General features: G+C 41.2%; 1 protein-coding gene across 3 annotated transcripts in view; it reads right to left on the bottom strand.

Moving 5' to 3' along the window:
* CDH11 (cadherin 11) overlaps positions 1-21,456 on the bottom strand; it is a 118,535-nt gene that overhangs the window by 75,058 nt on the left and 22,021 nt on the right. The window lies entirely within an intron of this gene.

The following is a 21,456-nucleotide window of genomic DNA, read 5'->3' as shown; positions in this document are numbered from 1 at the left end:
CTATTGTCAGACCTTTTATCATAGAGAGAGCCATAGCTTAGTGAATAGAGCCCCTGTTTTGTGAGCAGAAGGTCCCAGACTGAATTCTCAGCATCTCCAGTCATAACACTGGGTTAGATGGATCCATGGTGTGACTCAGTGACCTGGTTTGCATGATCAAAACAAGCCATTATGGCTTGTTTAAATAACAGTGCATTCTGGTGCACAGCATAAGCCATTGACCTAATTGTCTGCTTCAGTGCAGTTTACTGTGTCATACAAACCTGGGCAGCCTGGCTTATTTGAGAAGGACACTACCCTCAAATAACTCAGACTGTTACAAGGTTCCAATAAGCCATACCACCAAGGTTCAGATGGTGGCGAACCTATGGCATGCGTGCCACAGTGGGCACGCAGAGCCCTCTCTGTTGGCACACGAGCCAAGTCACCCCAGCATTGCCCCAGCAGCTGAGCATCGGATAGCAGTGCACATAGGGGCCATGCGCATGCTCGGAAAGGAGTAGCGGTGCCAGGCAATGACATCACGAGCCGCGACTCATTAGCCGTGACTTGTCTGAGCTTTCACATCGCTAGTCAGTGCGCTGCCAAGGACATTTGCTTGAACTGGCCATGAGTTTTAATACATTCATTTTTATTAACACAAGATTTTAGCTTTGAGTTTTCTTACGAACAATTGAAATTTAATATCTAAGATTTAGCAAAGAGATGTTCTAATTAAGAGACTGAAATTCTTTTAAGGTTGTGCTGTCCCCCTGGCATATTTGAGCCAAGGTTTGACAAATTATCAGCATGCATACAACAGCAAAGATCCCATTGTGCTGTTGTGCAAAATTGTACAAAATTGTGCAAAAGCACGCCAAATGCAAACTTTTACCTTTCAATAAAAAGCTGCTTGTATCATTGAAAGCTCTGTTATTTTGTTTTTCTTTTAAGACAAAAGATGTTAATGTATGAGTTGTTTTTTCTAAACTAAAACCTCAATATTCAGGTTTTATTGCAGTGTTGCCACATTGCAATAAATAAGGGGGTTGCAGTTTGGGCACTCAGTCTCTAAAAGGTTCGCCATCACTGAGATAGTATATCAAACTGCACCTAGACACACACTGAGAGTTTCATAATGAGTCAGCTCAGTGGTTTCCTGTATTCCTATGCTCTATAATAATCCGCAGTGTGCCCCTAATCATAAAGCAATCTAAACTGGTAGCACTCACTACAACTTGCAGTGTATGTGCATCACTGTATATGTGAATTTGTTGTTCTAGTGAACATCAGTTTACAATTACCTATACTGAACTCCATTGGTGGTGCCGTGTTGTGGGACACAAGAGGCAGCTACCATCTGAAACTAAGCCGGTCTGTGTCTGGTCTGTGTTTGGATGGGAGACCACTTGAAAACTGCACATAGCAACCTTGAATTCCACAATGGAAGGAAGGTGGGATATGACAGAGATAGAAAGATCTGTCATCTGCTTCCTGATCCATTAACTAAAGATACAAGGATTGAACCTGGAACCTTCTAAGTGATGACCAGTGTATATCCTTATCTAGCCATCCATCACTGTTCCTACCTCATCTATGTCTAGCTTTCTTTAAAGATGTCTAGGACTGAATCAGGCTACTGAACCACCATGCTCAGCCATGTCAACTTTAACTGACAAGAAGTCTCTGTGATCAGACATCATTTCCAGGACCCAAGATCTCTCAGAACTAGAGGCACCAGAGATCACATTTGGAACTTCCTACATGCACAACATGTATTTCACTATTGTGCTAAGTGTGGTGTACTGAGAGCCAGTGTGGTGTAGTGGTTAAGAGCATGGGACTGGGACTCAGACGATCTGGGTTCTAGTCCCCACTCAGCCATGGAGCCAACTGGGTGACTTTGGGCCTGTCACAGACATTCAGCCCAACCTACCTCACAGGGTGGTTGTTAAGGGATAAGATGGAGGAGGAGATGTAAGCTGCCTTGAGCTCTTTGTAGGAGAAAGGCAGGATACAAATCGAAAACTAACTATTGTGCTAAGGTCACTATCTCATGTGTACTATCTTTTTCACAGCTCCCAATTCCTGGGTGAGTCATACATGCAAATACCAAGCCCTGTGGACATCCTACTTGACTAAAATATTCTTCATTGCACGCAGACTATAGCTGTACTAATCCCAGGAGCCCGAGAACCAGAAGATGGCTCACTCTGTTGCTAAAGAAACCCAATTCCATTTAGTCTTCATGAGAATATATTGGTGAGCCAGTTTAATGGTAAATTCCCATTCAGTGCAGGTTGTTATGGAATGCTGTTGCTCTTTCAAAGGCCTATTTTGTTCATATAGCTATGTGTCTTCCAGACTCATAAAATGGTTGTTAAAATAAACCAAGATTGTCTGTGTCTTTCTGTTGTATTGTTACTCTTGACAATAGAAAAGCAAAGTATCCAGTCCTCTCTTTCTCTCTGTTCCATCATACAGAAGCAGTAGATAGGACTCTATGTATATCTGACTAGCAGCATAGGGCTTTATATGGGTGCAAGGGTGGGGGATATGTTCAATAGAGTCTGCGATGCAGCCCTTCTAGATGCATGCACTTTTGCTGTCTTATTCTTGAATGATGGTGCCTTCTGAAAGAAGCAGGGAAAGATATATTCTTGAGAATAAAATCCTGGCTGGCAGAAGAGTCAGAGGGATGTGTATGCAAGCCACTGGTCTCAGCAATCGGTTACGGTGGATACTTCATCAAGAGCTAATCTAAGGATTGAGGGTATCTTTGATAGGATTTGAAGCATGCTGCAGAATTTTGAATTGACTCTCCCTTTAAAGTGTGCCTCTCAGGGATGCTGGAGAAAAGAAGATTTATATTTGTTAATCCTGATGGGGGTGGGGAAGAAAAGAAAAAGCACTTTCAAATTGGTTTGGGATAACAATATGCCCAAGCCAAAATTGATTCTAAGACGATCGTTTCTGTTGATACATTTGCAATGAATCCATAATATGGCAGTGTGTCAAGCAAAACAAACAAAAGTGACAAATAGAGAAACTAAAGAGATTGTGCATGATTACCAAGTTGAACTGCATAAACAAAGAGTTTCAAAAGAGTCTTTACCATAGCAAAGAAATTAGAAATTCATTTCCCCAGAGCACATCTATACGGAACTCGTGAGGTTTGTTTACAGTGTAGGGGGTACCTTAAGTAATGATAAAAAGTAAGCCATTATCTTTCCAAGAGCATGCTGGCAGGGCAGTGAATTCCAAAACAAAGCCCTTAGTGTGACTTCCTCTATTTCTGGGCCTCATTCTCTTCACCACCATTGCCAGTTGCCAGGAAAGGGATGATCAATGAGTCTGAGGAAACACCATTGCTGACAACAGTGAAGAAGAGCAGCAGCAGCAAGACCGGAGACTCTCACCAGTGAGTCCCCTGTAAAATGCAGGGCTGCTACCCAACTATCCTGACTCGCCCTGGTGCTAGTCCTTTTTGAAGCAAGTCCACATTTCCTGGTGTTCCTGTGCAAGTCCACATTCCCTACCCCCTGGATTTCCCTACTGGAGTACAATGATATGTTAAACAAGAGGGTTATTTATGTATAGAATGTATAAAACATGCCAATAGTCCTAAATAGGACTCTCTGGGTGTCCTATTAGTACATGGTTTAAGGTGGGTGTGCAGGCAGGAACCAAAAGACAGCCAGATAAGGAAGGCTGTGAGGCCTAAATGAATAACCCCAGAAACAGGAACATCTGATGTCAAGCCTATTAGGATGTCCTGAGAGAATTGTTAAGCACTAAACTGAATCCCTGCCAGCTCAACAGCTAGACAAATGCCAAGCCAGAAGTAGGGCTAAGCGGCATGAAACCAATGAAGCCATTGATCTATCTACCTTTGAGCATTACAGTCAAATATTTGTCTTCTCTGATGGCAACACAACATTTTTGTTTATGGTTTCAGTGTGAAATTGCATCAACTAGGAATATATGGCAAGTGTGAATAAAAATGTATGAAGTAGAAATTAGTCTATGGTGTGTTGGGCACCTTCAGGTGGATTGATTACCCCACTGTGGGACCACTTAATAAGGAGAAAGAGGATTCGGTGACTGATGTGAGGGAACAGGCATTGATGCTAAATTATTATTTTGCTTCAGTGTTCTTTCCAAAGCAGGACTGGGGAGATCTACATGGGGGACCAGATGAGGCAAGGGATTTAGGGGCACAGATTAGCATCACCCAACTAGAAGTTGAGGAGCTTCTCAAGGAACTGGATGTTACAAAGGTGTCGGGCCCTGACCAGTTACAGCCAAGGATATTTGGGAGTTGGCAGGGTGTGCTCTTGCACCCATTGGCCTCCATTTTTGAGGCCTCATCAAGAACAGGTGAGGATCTAGAGGACTGGAGGGTAGCATCAGTGGTCCCAATTTTCAAAATGGGTAGTAGAGGGGACATGGGGAATCACAGGCCAGTTAGCATTACATCCATTCTAGGAAAGACAATGGAAAGGCTCACACTAGCAAGAGAACTAGTAACCCTAGATAGGGAAGGTAGGTTGGCAGCTATGCAACATGGCTTCTGCAAAAACATGTCCTGCCAGATGAACCTTGTGCAACTATATGACAAGGTTTTAAGGTGGCTAGATGGAGGGGGCACAGTTGATGCGGTTTACCTGAATTTCAGCAAGGCTTTGACAAAGTGCCACATGATATCCTGGTTGAGAAATTGAAGTGTTTTGGGGTAGACCAATGCACTGTCTGATTGATTAAGGCATGGTTGACAGACTGAAAGCAGGGGGTAACTATTTGTTATTCGTTATTTGTTTTTCGGCGCCAGGCTAAGAACTTTTTATTTAAAACTTATTTTAAGTATTAATTTACTTATTTAACTAGGTTTTTTTTTCTTTTTAATTTTTAGCTGAGAATGCACTGAGGTTTTATTGAGGTTTTATGGCACTGGGGTTTTATTGTATTGGGGTTTTATTGTATGGTTTATTGATTGATGTTGTGAGCCGCCCCAAGGCTTTATTGCGATTGGGCGGCATAGAAATGTTTTAAATAAATAAATAAATAAATAAATAAATAAATAAATAAACTATTAGTGGGCAATCATCAGGATGGTAGCCAGTGATGAGTGGGGTCCTCCAGGGTTCTGTCCTGGGACCAATCTTGTTCAATCTTTTTATCAATGACCTAGAAGAGGTGGTGACCAGTCTGTCTATCATATTCACAGACAATATTAAAATGGGGGCAGTGGTCACAATTGAGGAGCCGGTACTGGATGTAGAAGGATCTGGATAGACTATGGAAGTGGATGGAGGGCAAGAGGATGGCATTCAGTGCAGATAAGTGTAAGGTCTTGCACCTGGGGCATAGGAATGGGTGTCATAAGTACAGGTTAGGGGAAAAGTGGCTGAGAAGAAGCACTTGTGAAAGGGATCTCAGGGCACTGGTTGACTGCAGGCTAAACATGAGTCAGCAGTATGACACAGCAGTCAAGAGGGCGAATGCTACCCTTGGATGCATAGCCAGAAGTGTGGCTTCTAAACTGAGAGAAGAATTGCTACCACTCTATATGACTCTGGTGCACCCGCAACTGGAGTATTGTGTTCAGTTCTGGGCTCCACATTACAGGCAGGATATAGCCAGGTTGGAATCAGTGCAGTGCAGGGCCACAAGAATGGTGGCCAGATTGCAGGGAAAGCAACATGAGGCAAGACTGAGGAAACTAGGTCTTTTTAGCCTGGAGGAAAGGAGACTCCGAGGGGATCTGTTGGAAATGTACATGAGGGGGTGGCACACAGAGGTGGGTAGAGGCCTGTTCTCCCCTGCAGAGTAGGGTAGGATGCTTCCCAATGGAGCAAAGCTCAGGGAACCCAGGTTCAATATGGATGCCAGGAAGTACTTCCTGGCGGTTACCACCCCTAGAGTATGGAATGGGCTTCCATGGGAGGTGGTTGAAGCCCCATCAGTGAGGGTGTTCAAGGAAAGGCTGGACATGAAAATGGTAGCCATGTCATGAGTGAAGCCAGCTGGAACCAGGAGTCAGGAGGGCCCTTCTGACTCATTCTGTTTCTATGCTTCTGTGTTTCTACCTTACATAAAATCTGTAGCTTAATGGAAGGAATACTGTGTGAGATTAAGTGCCCCCATCTGCAGACTTTCTTCTCTTGTTTTGAATGTTGTCTTTCTCACACACCTGTTTCTAATCTTGGCAAATAGAAAATCAACATGTGCCAGAAAGAGGAGTTCTAGCCCTGTTCCAGTTTTCTAGTTAGAGGATTTCTAAACACAGGAGGTATTCCAAGCTGACATCTCTTTCAGCATTAGGAATGGGGGAGTAATTCCTTAACTTGGTATTTTAATGGAACATACTGACTCTTGCACTTCTGAACCAATTTGTGAAGTTAAATGCAATTATCCTTTGAAAGCTATAGTCCTACTAATTTTTTGAAGCAGAACCTCCATTTAAAACATCTACCAAATCCTTACATGACAAGAAAACCCCCAGCAAGGCCTGCACAATGCCCTTGCTAATTTCAATAGAAAAGTTTTAATGATATGCTTAACTCCCCTGTGGAAATCAAGTGAAAGGTTGTAGTTCGATGGGAGAACATTTGTTTTGTATGAAGAAGGGTTCAGCTTCAATTCCCAATATCTCCAGGTAGGGCTAGAAATAAATTCTGCCATTCAGAGTCAATAATACTGGAAGAAATGGACTAAGGGCTTGATGAGGGGCTTGTGTTGTTAAACATCATTTGATGGGTTCATGCAGCTATTTCTTCATTGTCAATTATTTGAAACAAAGGTTGAATGCTAATTATGTAACCCAGCACAGTATCCAGCCTAAATTTTAAGTGACTAGATGTAGAAAACAAGCAGGAACAACAAAAAATGATGCACACTGAATAACACAGGCTGCTGAAGCTTCAGTGGGAAAACTGTCATAAAGTTACTGAAGTCAGTAGACAAGGCTGTTCCCTGAAGTGGATAAAGTAGTCTGCTTATGAGCAAATTAAAAATAACCCTTAAATTCTCAAAGAATTCCCCAGGGGATATTAGTCACACACTTCTCATTGATTTTAATTGAAGTTCCTGGGAAGTTCAGTAAACCTGGTGTCTCCAGTGATCCTTTTTAAGGCAAACAATTGGCAGTTTAATAAGTCATGATCTCTAAATTGCATGCCTACACAACCTATCTTTAACGATAACTTAGAGGCATGGCAAGGCAGGGTAGGGCGGGGAAGCAGGAGGAGGTTTGAGAAAGAAGCTGACTTATTGACCATGGTTAAGTCTAGCATTTCATTTTTACTGGTGGAATAAACATTTTTGCAGCTTTTTCTCATTTAGGGAAGCAGGTAAGGATAATAATTAGAGTAATTATGAAGTACTGTTCAGGCAACAAAATGCTGTAGCCACAATCTTTGTTCCACTGTGGAATGGTCATCTTCCTGTCATCAGTGAGTTAGCTTCATTTTTAAAAAATCATTTAGAATGGAATCTTCTGTTTGTCTCATCAGAGGTACATCTCATTGAGTTCAGTGTGGCTTAGACCCAGGTAAATGACTATGGATGTTTCCCCCAACCCCATATTTTACTTTCCTTTATTTATTTAGGAGGCTTCTATGCTGCCCCATTTGCTGAAGCCTCGGGGCGGCTCACAATAATCATATGACATGGACTTCCCGAATTCAGAAGCCCATTTTTCTGCATCTGCACCTTCAGTCCCTCCTCACACGCAGATGGAGCTTCATCTTGCTTTTGATCCAAACACAAAGTCTTGTGTGCATTAAGAGACGGAAGTACTGCTTCTTTAATTCCCTTGACCATATACTGGCAATATACTCTAATAATTCCTAAATAATTCTGACTAGAGTGTATTTTGGCCGTACAAATACACAGGAGTGCACCATTTCCTCCTTTTCCAGTTCCCTCCCCGGGGGAAGACTATCCCAGAAGCTGAACACTCTCCCCAGAGGAGTCCGATCTGGGATGTCAGGGGCTTTCCCTCGCTTCTTGCCTGTAGGGGCATCTGTCCCCCTTTTCAGACTCTTTATTCCCCATCACTCCCCTTGAGTGTTCGGCTGGAGTGTTTGGCTCCAGCCAGTGTTCCTGAGGCGTCACTCTGTGGGAGTTGTTAAACAAAGTCTCAGGTCTCCGATTGCGCCCACCCTGAACAGACAGCCTCCCTCAGGGCCCGCCAAAATCGGCAGGGTACGCACTCCCTCAGTAGGCTGTCGGATAAGTCGACGGCGGATCTGTCACAAGCCCCTGGACAAGCCCCCATGGCTGTTATGCAGAAAAGTGCAAAAGAACTGCCCCCAATTTAAATGACTGAGACTGCCAACAGAGTGGGGTAATCCCTTTGCTTATTGGAACAGATGGGGAGAGCCCACTCTATCGGAACCTCTCCGAAGTGCAAGCACACAAAGCAGCTCCTTTTTTGCTAATGTTGGCTCCTCCAATGCATTTCCTGTTGGATAAATCACATCTCAGGTCCATCCCTTTGTTTTTAAATGTTTGATCAGGTTACCATACTTATACAATGATTCAGAATAATGTAAATTGGTTGTAACCTACAGACATTACTTTTGCAAGACATAAAGAGACATAAAGAGTATTTTCCTTCTTAGAAATTTACAAGCAACCATACTGTGATAACATGACTCCAAACGCTTTGTGATGAACAGATAAATGCTATTCAAAATTAATTTGTGCTGGATCAGACCAGAGGTGTATGTAGTCCAGCATTCTGTTCATGCTGTGGTTGATGAGATGTGTATGGGAAGCCAACAAGCAAAACATGAATACAATAGCTCCATCTCGTTCATCTTTAGCAGCTGGTATATTGAGGCATTCTAGAGATGCAGCAATCATGCATAGCCTTGGGGACCAGCCACCGAAATTATAGGATCGTAATTCTGTCTTGTTTTAATAATACTGTTTTTGTTGTTTTAAGGCATTCTTAACTATGGAGAATGTGATGATTAGTTTGAATCAAATGTATGTCCCTAATAAAATATATTCTTATTTGTTTCTCATATATGCTCCTATTTTCTCTTCTATTTTTATTTTGTGAGGATTCCAGAAAAGAACATAAAAAGGCTTCTCCCATCTTAAACTCACTACCCAATGTATCAGGCTGGGCTCAAAGACCACCTAAGGCCAACCACAGCAAGCATCATGGCTGAACTTGATCTTCAGGATTTCTTGCCACAAACCAATCCTGCCTTTGCAATCATAAGGATAAGATGCAGACACTGACAAATCTATGTATGAAGACATTATGCGTTAATATACTCCCCACCACACACAGAGCTGATTAATTTTAAATACCATGCCCACAGTGCATAAGGATACCTAAAATGAAAATAGCAACATTTGATTAATATTTACAAACAGAACAAAATAATCTCCATTTAACTCAGTACTCTCTAACACACACACTTCTCTTGTTGTTCATTATCTCAGAATGGAACACTTTGATCTTCTACAAGATAATGAATCAGTACACACTACAGGTGTTCCTCTCTCTTGCTTTTGATACTCCTTCTCATACCATTATTTAATTGCACATGCTACCATATTTTGTCCCAAATTCAAAGACCAAGCTCATGCTCTGAGCAAGATTTTACTCATACTCCTGCTAGCCATAACAAGAAATTCATATTGTGCTTGTTTGAAGAATAGCAATGAATATAAAACATCTTTTAAATAATCCATATGACAACTGGCCTCCCTTTGATAAGAAACATTGTATTCACACAGTGCAGGCATATCAGATCTTCTTCTCAACTTTGATATACATTATCCTGTGATTTTTCCAAACTGTTATGCCAATCTCTGAAATTCTCATTCACATCTGAAGACAGTTAATTCAAAGCCGGAAAATGGCACATTTTTTAAAAAAGACAATTAAAATTGCAACCAACCTTCTATAGATATGCAGGAGCAGATAAGGAGGAACAATTGAAGCAAAAACTGCAACTTCTTCTAAAGTTAACAATAAGTGTGGAAAGGTTGTCTGTTGTGTGGGTCCTATCATGTAGTTAATATGAGCAAGTGAGTCCCTGGACCAAGCCTGGAACATCTGAGAGCCTACGGGCATTGAGAGGAACACCCTGGGTCCCAGTCACTCAACTTCCAACATTCTAAGGAACAACACAAAGGTGTTCCTTCCCTGCCTGGTATCTTATGACCCTATGCAGTGGGACCAAGGAACTCCATTTTTGACTTAAAAGGACCTTGGGGAACTCATCAGTTTTGGCATCTCTAAGGGGTACAGTGCCTGCACTGCCTGTCAACTGTGACCTCTGCTACATATTAAAAATGGCAACCCTTCTAACTGCCAATTGGCTCCCAAGTGGTTCAAGAGTGGGCAACCTCCTCCCTGCAAATGCACCAGTGCACTAGATCCATCTGAATGGTGGGCAAAAAACTCCTAGCTGGCCCTGATGCACCAGCAAAGCCCACACTGAATGAGTCTTCCAGACGGGCTGAGTGGGTAGTGGGCTGCTGGCTGATTTGTAAATCAGCCAGGTGATGGATGGCAACCGTTTGAAACCAGCAAAACCTTCCCTCGTGTTGTGTGATTTTGATGAACTGCCATGTCCACCTCATCCATGGTGGAACTGAAGAGAGAAGCAAACTACATTCCTCAGTCTAAATAATCTTAACCGGAGAATGAAAATTGTAGACAAGATGCAAGCAGTTCCTTTTCAGATTTTAGCAAATGTCTGGGTACTACTACTCACTACATATGCATTGGCTTAAATCAGTGAAACATCAGCTGGTTGTGGCTAACATTTTCTGGAATTATACATCAGTGTTAAATTTAAAGCTAACAATGCAATTAATTGAATTCTTCAACAGACAATCATTTACAAAATAGAAACGTAATTATCCACTCCAATCGAATAATTTTCCTTCACTTTTGCCCCTAAGTAAAATATGGCATATTCACTCTTAATATCTAAATACCCATCAACAAAGCAAACAACCTCAGACCATTGCATAATAATATCAAAATATGCTAACTTTTAATAGACCCATAAGTCTATGCATGTCATACTTCCATTAACTAGCTTACAAAATGTAACACCTCAAATGTGCAGCTCTGCCCTGTATATGTCTAAGACATAAACTCCATTAAATTCAATGGCACTTCCTCTCAGCTAAATGCATTTAGAGCATCCTTCTGTTGTTCCAGATGAGAATTTCAGGATAGCAACAGAAACATGGGACAAAAGGAAATGCCAGCCCAGGAGTCATGAAAGCTCTCCAGGACGAATCTACTAATTGAAAAACAGTTCATACTATTCTGAAGGGGGAAGGTTATGCTGATTCTAATTCCCTTAACTAGATAAAATTACATTACCTTTCTTTAATCTCCTGAAATGAAATATCTCAATCCATTCACAGGCATGAAAACTGGAAGATTTAGTCCTAATGAAAGAAGGTCATTTCCTCACTTCCAGTGTGATCCAAGGATTACCCATAGGTCAGCTGAATTGCACTTGAGAGTTGAACACCACTGGAACAACCATTGTGCTGCTTTTCTGCTTCTGCTTTTAGTCAATTTATATCATGAACTTTACATTCACAACTCAGCTTCCCTAATATTACTACCAGTGCCACAAGAGGTATTGCCTTAACAGTGCTATTTGTGCCAAATATTTTCCTGTGTCGATTCTCAGGATAAAAATATCCATTTCAGGGAGATAGAAATATTTCTCCCCACTTTCATTGAAAGGTTTTCCATTTTCTTCAATCCTGTTTAGGAATTCTGAGCAGCATTCAACAGGCTATCGTGTGCCTACGAATTCTATTCTGCAGGCAAGACTCATGTTCAGTGGAGATTGAATGCTTCTGCAGTGAGCCAGAAGTGAGTGAAAACAGTTGTTTCCGGGATGGAGTTGGTCTGTAAAATTTGCATGAGTGAGCTCTGCTGGCCTGACCCACCCAATCCAAAACCATGAGCTTCCACTTATTTTGGGGCCTCCTGTAGGAAACATTACCTCTCTACTGAGCAGGTGGTCAGTCCCGCCTGTGCAATCGAATCAGTGACAGGGCCAATGGATACTGCTTTCTGTTTTCCTATATGTTGCTGCTTCAGCACCAGCCCCTCTCCACTGCCAGGAGGTACTTGCTGCTTCCTTCTTTTCAGCTTGCAAATTCATTATGCAGAAGGACAGTGAACACCATAAACTAGTAATCAATCTCGGGTAATGAAAACATTTTCAAACAAAATGACAAAGTGTCAGAAGAGCAAGAAGGGAGTCAGACAGTATGAACATCTACATGACTTTGATATTTATTTAATTTATTGCACTGATACGCAATACCTCTTAGCTAAAGGCTCTATGGAAACTATACAACACCAATTAAATAATTCAATATAAACAGTAAAATAGTAAAACAATAGTAGCATAAAACAGTTAAAATAGAAAGACAATAAAATTAAACAGTCACTTGACAATAAATCCTTTTAAAACAATCATTTTAAATAAATATTGTCTGGTGACGAAACTCTCAACACAGCAGCAGCACCAATGAACCTCTATAAAAACCAGTCACTCATCCACATGATTATGAAATGGAAAAGCAGAAACATAGAAACATGGAAGGTCGAAAGGGGCCTCGCAGGCCATCTAGCATGGGGGACCCAGGCCAGACAAAGGAACAGTGGTGAGGCATGGGTCCCCTCCTCTCCTTCACTGGCCTATCAGTCCCCCAACACCATATCTCCTCCTACCCAAGATCAATGGAATTGGAGCACCCTCACACTTTCTCATGATGTCTGAAAAAGGTGGTATGGATAGTGAATAAGTTTTAAAAAAAAGCTGTCTGTCAAAACAGTATTAACATATTAACAAGTCAGATGGGAAGGATCTCTTCTTACTTCCTATTCCCTTAAATCCAATCCTCCTTTTAATCTGTTCCCAACTTCATCTCTCTGCCTTCAAAAGTGCCATTCCTGGTTGCCCTATCTACTTCCTTCTTATCTTTATTGACTTCCTTTCTACTCAGCTGATCCTTCTTCTTCCTCTTCCTTTCCTTCTCACTCATCTGCTCCCTTCATACTTCCCTTCTTCCTCTTCCCCACATTCTACTTTCCTACTTGCCAGGTTCCTACTGTCTGTATCCAATCCACTTCTATCCTTAACCTTCTTGAAAGAGGCTGAATATGGAAGCTATAATCAGGGATGTTCACTATACCTTAAAAAAAGGATACTAGAAAAGAGCAAGGACAAGGCAACTAAAAAGATCAAGGAGCTAGACCAACTACCTTGTGAGGAAAGTGTAATTGTCCAAGACTGTTTAGAACAGGAAAAAAGAAACCTAGGAGGAGATGTGGAAAGTCTCAGTATATGCCGATGGATCTGAGCTAGTACTGACTGACCAAGAAAGAGTTCTTGTGGCTGCAATAGACAGTTTGATGACATTATTAACACATGACATTATTAGCTTGCAGCAGCTATGAAAAAGGCAAATTCCATTACAGGCATAATTAGGTACTGAAAATAAAACTGCCAATATCACGCAGCCTATATACCAATTTAAGATGTGAACACAGCTAGAATATTGTGTACAGTTCTGGTCACTATAAATTGGAAAAAGTGTGGAATAGGGGAACTAAAATATTCAGGGGGCTGGAACAACTACCCCATGAAGGCTACCACTTCAGAGACTGTTTAGCTTAAAGAAAAGGCAAGTGAGGGGAGCCTAGATGGAAGTCTGAAGATGTTTGGTGTGGAGAAAGTAGAGAGGGAGGTATCTCTCTCTTCTCTCTTAAAACATGACCCTATGGGGTCATCCTGTGATGCTGATTGATCATTCAGGATATATAAAAGAAGTACTTATTCACAAAGTACCTGGTTAAACTATAGAATTCACTGCCAAGGAGAAGGGTCCAATTGCATCCATGTCATCCTTATGGACTTCCCATAGGCAGCAGGTTGACTACTGTAAGAACAGAATGTTAGATTAGGTGGACCCTTGATCTGATATTCGGAAGGGCATTTTTCCCCTCTGTTGGAACCATCCTAGGGAACTTGTCTTCACTATAAAAAGATTGAATTAAAAGAATACAGGGAAGAATAGCAAACCATTTACTGGCATATTTTCTGGGATAGGCTCCTTGTATGCATGCATGCATGCAAGATCAAAATGCAGCTTGCACTTCATCCAACGGAGGCTTTGTGTGTTCAAAAAGTTCTTCCATTTACACAAGCCAGGCCCTCTGAACGTTCCTAATTTTCCCTAACTACTGTACTCTTTTGAATCACTTCCCACACTTTCTCACTGTGTCCAGCAAGAAGCCAAATCAACTTCTTGGGGACGTTTCAGTAAGAAGGGAAGACGAGTGAAAATCAGGCACTTCATCTTTTTGAATAGAATTGTCTTTTGCTAGAGAAAAGCCACCATCGGATACAACTTTTTGGCTTAACTTTCTTATAACAATCAACAAGCAAGTGTTTCCTCTACAGATAAACAACAGTTTAAAGTTTAAATTGTTCCACACAGTTAAACTTCCATCCTATACAATCAGAACAATCTCCTTGGTACAGATGGCCTATACTACATCCAATTTCAGGTATGTGTTTGGGAATTAATCAACAGGAAGAATAACAATAACAATATTGTTATTGTTAAAAACAATAAACACATCAGTGTGGCATATCAGGGAGAAAGAGAATGAAAACCTCCTGTTTCTGGCATTCTAACTTTCTATGCATTTTTAACTTAAGGTATATTGCTAGCTTAATGCAGGATTAAGACCTATTAAGATGAATGAGAACAGGTAAGAGATAGGTAAGAATTTGATTGCAGTTTGGTTTTGATGACACTTTACCAAAATTCACATGTTTCATCTCAGTCAGAATAGACTTTCAATTGAAAGCTGAATTCAGAGTGAAACTGAAATGGATACGTCTGTTCTTCCAAGCCCAGAGTTTTGAGTGCTCTTAGAATTCTTAGTTTTGATCCAAATGCATTCGGCCAGGTTAGTACTGAGTTACAGTTGATACCACGTACTTTTTATGACAAGTTCTTTATCTTTAGCAGCTACATGACAAACAGGCATGGCAGGCAGCTCCTAACTGTGCTGGATATAGCAGTATCTAGGGATGCCAGATTCCAGAAAGTTTTGATTTTTATGAAACTGACCTATGAATTCTGCAGTGTGACCAAGTCTCACAGATTTCGCAGATCTGTTGACTTTTTTTAACTTTCTGGAATTTGATGTTAATTTATTTATAGAAAAATACAAGAAGAAGAAGAAGCAGCAGCACCAGCAGCAGCTACCAAAAATGCGCAACCCTCCCCCATAGACCAAAGCATGAAAATCTTCATTTGGAAGAGATGTTTGTATTGGGCAGATTTATGCATTTTTGGAAATACAAGCTTGCACAAGTGTGCATGCATTTAAATTTTGGAAACTCAAAAAGATCCAATCTTGTTAATGACCAGAGGATTAAACAAAAGACATCTTATAATCTGCAAAATATAGATGGAATGGATATCGCAGAGTCCATAATCTGTAACTATACCTATTGAATCTGGTGCACATGGGTGAGAACTGGATTTCTGTTTCTTTTTGATAAGTATTTGCTAAAAGGATTGCACATTTTTTCACATTTAGCAAAGAAAGAATGTGAGACTTCAAAAACCCAAATATTGGAGAAAGGGAAACACACAGGTTACACCATTACTAGAGTGGAACGATGAAACCATTGTGGAAGTTGCCCAGAGGAACAGCTTGGCATCATGCAGAAGCTTTTAGCAATGTCTTATCTTCAGCAGCTGCATGATAGACAGGCACCAGATAGTCCACTCCATGCTGGATATAGCTCAGTCAAGGGATGATAGATTCAGATGAGTTCTTGAACTTTAGGATGGTCAGTGCCCTAGACTTAACATGTGCTGCTTCCAAAAATATTGAATAAAATGTGCCTCTATAGTGGATATATACACAATTATCAAGGTTTACATTGTAAATGATACATTTTTCTATCAGGAGATCTGTTGGCATGCTCCCAAAGGGACCCTTACCAAATGTGTCGACTTTAGGATACAAGATCTCCGTGCTTTCCATCCTTTGATAAAATGTCTTTGAAGCTCTACTGCACCCTTGCGCTTTTTCAAGAGCTGAGGCTTCCTAGGTTTCCCAATATTATGTGAAAAAATGTACCAGAGGATCAGTTCAGGTTTTTGTAATTACCCAGCATATAATGGAAAATGTTGGAAAAGCTTTATCTTGATCACTCAGCAATAGGCATTCTCCTGACATCTCCTTGGGCTTAATACCTCTTTAATATTCCTGCATAAATAATTCAAATCTTCTTCATTAACCTTCCTGGCAGCTGCCACATCTGAGATCCTCAAGAGGCTGCAAGAGCTTCCCTTCCTCAGAAGATGAGAACATTTGATCTGAGCTTGTTGCATTTTGGTGGTAGTGGGAAACCGTTCGCATACGGAACGTGAGGGGATCTCTCTTTCTTGCCCCCCCCCATGCGTGCGTGTACTTAGGGGTTGCACCTAAATCTCTTCAAGGGGTAGGCAGATATTTTGTTGGGGGTAATGCCTAGGTTACAGTTTGAGATGTTGCTGTGTGCTGGTTTTACATTTCTGGTTTTACATCTTCAGTCAAAACAGCATCCCAAAATAGAGCACCTACTTTGCAAGCAGGTACCAAATACTTTCCAGGACAGATTCTTATTAAAATTTCTTGAGGGGCTCCCCATTACATGTGGTAATTCCACCCTAAAGGGAGAGTGCTTTGCTTTGCTTCACTTCGCTTTGCTTTTTGTATTTCTGTTGTATCTGCCAGTGGTTCAGGCAGTAAATCCTTGGGAGTTTTGCACACCCAGCCTGCAAATTGCAAATTCTTGCTCTGATTCCCTATCTCTCTCTTGCTTTCTCTCAAGAAAGCACAATAGCTCAGAGAGAGAGAGAGAGAATAGAAAGGTATGTTTCTAAGCATGAGCACAATGCCCTTCCATTACAGTTTTCAGTCCATAAACAGAAAGGAACAAAGCTCCTCTTCTTTCTAAATGAAACTTTGCAACCTACACTATATGCAACATAGTGAAGTAATGTCAAAGAGGAAAGGGTGCCTTGAGCAGTTGAAGAATGCCTTATCCCACTACCTTATAGTGGGACAACTGTCACTTCTATGGAATCCTCAAAACAAAGACAGGTTCTACAGAAAGCATACAACATTAAGTCATGCTAATAGAATAAAGATGGCCACTCCTGTTTTATCCAGCCAAAACCCATTCATGAAGCAAAAGCCTTCTTCTATCAGTGACCCAGAAACTCAGTGTTTTAATTAGACTGTTCTGCTTACAGTTAACAGATCTCTGACTTGATAAGGTCAAAAATGCAGAAACAAATACTGGGCCCTTTATACATTCCCTCTTGCAAATTCCTGAGGTTCTCCAAAACAAAATGTGTCAAAAAATAAACAGATCAACCCTGATTGTCAGGCTAACCACTGATTTGCATCCAACACAAGTGTAAGTGCCTCATCGTGGACCGTTATATGGCATGTATCATGATATATAGCTGACATACAGCTGTACTTACTGGTCCCTAGGTCAGTGGAGGGTTACTTCCCCCATGAGTATCCAGTGTCTGGTTATGACCTCCAATTGGACAGCTCAGAGGATGCACATCAAAATGGCAATGGCATGTAACTGGGCCAAATCATGGGTTAATTAATTATGTATATTAATTGATGGGTTAATTAATTATGTGTAAATCAAGTCCGCATATAATCTTATCTCAGGTCTCCGTCATCATTATCAACCAGATCTGTGATTCTGCATGTTGCTTTTATGAGCTGCCCCCAGATTCAGTGCTTGGCACACTGAAGAAACAAACCGTAGCAAGCATTGCTGTAATATTACATTGCCTGAACTGAGCATTATTGATTGAGCAGGATATTCTTGGTCCCCCTCCCTCCTTCCCTTCATTTGTTTTTGAAATTAACCACTGTCACAAACAGATTGGGTGCAAATTTCACTCTGCTGCATGACCTGCATTCACTGAAGCACAGGAAATCTGATAGATAATTATCTTGTAAGCCCAGAGTCAGTGCGGTGAAAATAATAATATGAAAGATGCCCCAGATGCCAATGATGCTGTTAGCTGCTGCCACCATTGTTTTTCAGAGAACACAAAGCAAACCCCTGTGACTGTCCTGCAGGACTGAGAGGGAGGAACATCCTCTGTTCACCCTTAGCTATTTGTATGAAATCTAATTGTGCTGGGAACGGTATATGAATTGTCTTACACAGATCTGCAGTGCTTCATTTAGTTACATGACATTTCATTATTTTATTTTACTTTTGTTCTTCCAGAGTAGGTAGTGTCAGTCATATCCCTGGTCCTTCTTTCTTTTAAAAGCAACAGCTTTCTGAAAACCTATTAAATGTGGAAGATTGGTGTGCTTCCTAAATTGAAACAGGATGAAGGTAGAATCAGTGGTTCCATCAGGAGCTGTTTGGGACTTCTAGCTTGCACATTTTCAACTATTTTTTCTTTAAAAGAACAAAAGAACAACAACTGGTTTCTGTCATTATATCCTAAGCTATGGAGCAATTGTTTGATTTTAAAAAAGGTGAGTTTTCTCAGTCTCCACATGGATTTGTTCTTGCTTTTAATTGAGGTATGTGTGAGACTTCCAGAACTTGCTAGGGCATGTCTGTAGTTGGTTCATTTCAAGAACTGGATACTCTTTCATCTCCACAGCCCACATGGGTGTTCAGCTGGGAAGGCAGATGCTTTTCCCATGCATCGCTAGCAAAGTCGCTCTTTTTCATCTCATGAGGGTGCCCCAGTACTGTGGTGAGAGACAAGATAGCGCAGAGTTGCATGCTCCTCAAGCGAGCTTCCTAATGAAGTGTTGGAAGCCTGCTGGATATTTGAGCCTCTTCTCCCACACAAGGTTTCTTCTCCACATCATTGTCATGCCTAGTTCACTCATGCAGCACATGGCAGGCTCCCCAAACTGTCCTCTTCACACTGTTTCTGCCTTCATAGCCTGGATCTCTTCTGACGAATTTTACAGCCTGTCCTGTCTTGTTCATTCTGTCTGATATTAATCTTAATATGTACTAAAGTGCTCTAGTGGGAATTCTCCCCAAGAGTCACCTTATAGATCTCAGAATTTTACTATGGGCTACTATAGACCATGTGCTTAGTGTTAAAAAGGATCTCAGGCTCTCTTCAATATTCTGGTTTCACTGGGGAAAGATTATGTTTGACATTCTGGAGAACCTGCGTGGGTCTTTCTCAACCTGGTAGCCACAACATATGTTAAGCCCCAACCGCCAAGAAATGCTGAAAATTTTAGGGCTACAGGGTGGGGCAGGCTGCTGGAAAGAAAATTACATTGAATGAAGCAGTGGTCTGATTCATTGTAAAACAGCTTCCCATTTTCCATGATTTGCTATCACATGAAAAGCTGGTCATGTGGAGCTTCTAGCTACAGTCTTTTGATGCAACTGTTTCCTCAGTATTGCAAAGGGACTGGAAGGGAGGGCTGAACTGCATCACTGGAGACTGCAGAATACCACATCCCCATGAGATGTAGCCATCACTTGCTCAATTTTTAAAGCAGTATCATGGGGTTTCCAGTCAACCGAAAACACCCATACTTCAGGAACAAATAGAGGAGCTCCAGGCTATCAGTGTAATGCCATAATGAGAGTCTACACTGCAAAATAAACAGCCTGTGGAAATAGATTTCTCCAACATCTGTCAGTTACATTAGTCAATAGAAGCTGTAAGTACACCATCTTCAGATATAATCATTTTCAAGATGACAGCATTCCTTTAAGTCATGGTTACTTGCTTAAATAAAGAATTATGCATCTTGGAGTCCAAAAGCCAATATTTGCACATTCCTGCTATAAAATGTGGATGCAGGTGACTCTAGAATATTGAAATAGCCCTCTGCATTGGTCCCAAGAACAAAAGGGTGCTTCCTCTTAAATCACCCCACTTCTAAATTCTGTCATTAAACTATAGGCTGTTGCCTTTTATTTTATTTATTTTATTTTTTGATCTGCCCTGATTCTCCCTCTCCTAAGACCTTCTCCCTATGTCAGTCTTAGGGAAGATGAGATGTAGCTCAGTGGTGGAGCACAAAAAAGCCGCTCTGCAATCCATGGCATCTCCAGTTTAAATTATCATTAATATCTTTAATTCTTTTCTCTCTTCCAGAAAAAGCAGTTCTCCACCAGCAAGCTAGTTGTTAAGCTGGAGATCAAATCAGAGAGCTTGTAGGCAACCTTTATTGGACTGCTTGCCTATGTGGCCATTTGAGAAATGACAGTGGACCTCCTCAGAGTGGACATGCACCAGTGTGCCATCCTGTAGCTGTCCCCATTTTATTTCTGAAGGGTGTGGGGCCCAGAGGTATTCAAGGGAAAAGCAGGGGCATCTAGAAAATTGCACTTTGCTTTCAAGTGATCCCAGCTGCCAGTAAGAAGTGCAGCACATTAATCATATTACTAATTAATTATAATCATAAAAATAGGAGGTGCAGAACACCTTGAAAGACACCAGGAAACATGTCCAAGGACACCATGTTGTCTACTACTGAAGCAGAGGTTGGTCTGTAGCTCAGTGACAGAAAACATACACATGGAAGGTACTTCATGAGTGGAGTCAACTGGAACTGGGGGTCAGAATAGATGGCCCAGGAGACCCCTTCTGACTCGCTCTGTTTCTATGTATTGCAGGTATGAGCCCTGCTTTAAAAAGGATTAGGTAGAAGGTGAAGAGGAAAACTCCTTCCTGGCTAATACTTCAAAGTATTAGCAAAATCCAAAAGGTGATTCAATACTCTTATAACCCTTATTATTTTGATTAGATATGTTTAGATTTTTTATTTGCCTTGGAATCAGCTATATAAACAACTCTGGTGTGATTTTCTGGCCAAGGAAAAGGAAAGAACATTCTTGAATTGTGGTTATCTATTTATGAAATGTAACAACAGTAGAAAGAAAACCATCACACAACATAATTTTCTTGGAAGGCTCTGTTTGGTAGAAGCAGTTTCACCTTAAGGCTTAGTTGATAAAGTGTGTTCAAGGGCTCAGTTTGGAACAGCTGGAAATAAGCCAAAGCCTTTTAGGCTTGCTTAAAAATGCAGGCTCTATAAAACTCAACCACCCAGTTAAAATTTACTGTTTATCATCTGCCTCAAAGCCCCTGTATACCTCATCCTTTCCTGGCATGTTATTTCTGAACTGTGGCATTGCTGGGAACAGCCCTGAAGCTTGTCAGAAAGAGCTGGTATCCCTACAGTTGAGGGAGAACATGAAATCATGGTTGAACAGTCTGAGATGCTCATGACCTATTTAAGCACAGAGGGAATCTTTTGCTGAATAAGTACACAATCGACTTTCACTGATGTAGAGAGCAAGTGAAATTTGGCCAGAGATGCTAAGACTGCTTTGGCTTTCTGAG

This window comes from Varanus komodoensis, unplaced genomic scaffold (assembly GCF_004798865.1).
Source record: "Varanus komodoensis strain SLA01 unplaced genomic scaffold, ASM479886v1 scaffold27, whole genome shotgun sequence".
NCBI classification, from domain to species: domain Eukaryota; kingdom Metazoa; phylum Chordata; class Lepidosauria; order Squamata; family Varanidae; genus Varanus; species Varanus komodoensis.
The sequence above is the reverse complement of the archived record's forward strand: the minus strand, read 5'-3'. Positions and strand labels throughout refer to the sequence as shown.